The sequence below is a fragment of the Nicotiana attenuata genome, unplaced genomic scaffold (assembly GCF_001879085.1).
Source record: "Nicotiana attenuata strain UT unplaced genomic scaffold, NIATTr2, whole genome shotgun sequence".
NCBI lineage: Eukaryota > Viridiplantae > Streptophyta > Magnoliopsida > Solanales > Solanaceae > Nicotiana > Nicotiana attenuata.
Genome location: NW_017671374.1, coordinates 245,149 through 247,092, shown reverse-complemented (window position 1 = coordinate 247,092; position 1,944 = coordinate 245,149).

Genomic DNA, 1,944 nt, shown 5'->3' with positions numbered 1-1,944 from the left:
TTAGCACGGTCGCTCAACTATTAATAATTGGCCTAATTATCTAACTTAATGCATGTTCAAAACCTATTGTGCATTTTTAACTTTCTAACCGCTTATAGTTATTCAACCGCTTTTATTGCTTATGGGATTTATTTGAATAAGTCGCGATATCGCGCACTCGTTTGTTTTTGTATACATTGTTAATCACGCCACGTGAAACGCACCCTCTATTTACAACATGTTGATTTTATTATTATTTATTTTGAAGTTGTAAGGTCGATTCGCATGAAATGCGCACTCGAATTGGGATTATGTGTCATGACTATGCCACGGAAACCGTACCCATAGTCACGATGATTTATTATTAATCGCGCCTAAAGCAAGCTACGATGTTTGTGATTCTATCATTTCTTCCTAAAACTACTTTGAGATTTTTGCAAGGTCTTTGCATATGGATAAGTGTAGTGGTATGGGATGTGCGTTTCAAATCTTATAAGGAACTACATAATTTTAACCTTCTGTTCCAACCAAACAATGGGGTAGCTATGTATTCAAAGGTTTAGTCTTGCAAATTAGGCTTAATTAGAGCCCTGCCCACAGAGTAGCTAGGCCTTGACAGATTTCGCCAATTTGGGTCTCAAACAAAACTTTATTAATTATCCCCTCAATCATTTGGAGATTTCCAAAATGGGCCGATCTATTATTCAGCCCAATAACGTGAAGAAGGGGACACACAGATTAAATTTAACGAATACAAATTTCTTTACAACATAGCCTAGATTATCATCATAAAATCATCCAAAATCCACATTAGATTATAATAATCCAGAAACGTAAACTCCACTCATCATTCTGTTTATTCAATAAGACAAATCTCTACGTTTAACTTTAATTGCATCCAAAATATTTGTCCAAAGAAGAATAGTCGAAATATTGTAGCCATTATTTTGAAGCAAGAAACTAAAATCATACTGCTTTTAACACTGACCATCTTGAGCTATCAACATATTTTAACCATCGCAACATCTAAACATAGACTAAAGAATCAAGTTTCCAACATACACTTCAGAAAATGATGGGAAAGAAGTCACTGCATCCAAGTTGGAATTTAATTACACCCTTCAAGATAAGCCTACACACTTTAAGAGTTGATAATCAAAGCAATTTTTATACTAATGTCATAACAGAACATTAAAGCAAACTATTCCTTCCTCAATTCACTACACTAATGACCACTTTGGTGGATACAACCAACCACTTTTACAGTTGAGCCTTCGATACTCCTACATGGTCGTCTACCACAGCTTCAATCAATTTCCAGCAAATATGGAGCCAGCAAACTTCAAACAATAACTAAAACTTGCTGAGATAAGATTTATTCAAAGATGAAAGGGAACAAATTTATCGTCTTCAACATCACTTCAAATATAAATCATTATCCAAACAGAGTGAAAATTCCAACAATGAACCTTTTATGTGAATGATAACAGATAAAACATTTAGTTCAAACATCAGACATGCGCCATAGATTATCAGAGAAGGAATCCAAATTTACAACTAAATCATTAGATCTACTGGATCAGACTTGAGTATTGCCTAAAGAAAAGCCAATATTTCATTCATAGACTCAATAGGGAGTACAAAGGTGTCACGACCCAAAATCCATTAAAGGCTGTGATGGCGCCGGACACCTCAGTCAGGCAAGCCAACATTAAATAATTAATTAAACTTTCAGTTTAATATTTTTGAAACCATAAATTTCTTTTAATTTAACTAGTAAAAAGTAATCTTCACAGAATAAATAAAAGTGTTTACAATTTTTAATACCGAATATCCTATAATCACCCCAGAACCCGGTGTCACAAGGGCATGAGCAATCACTAGGAAATCAGATGAAGTACAATAGCTGTCCGGAATACATATTTTTGGACAGAAAGTAAATACAATACTCTGAAAGAGACTCTG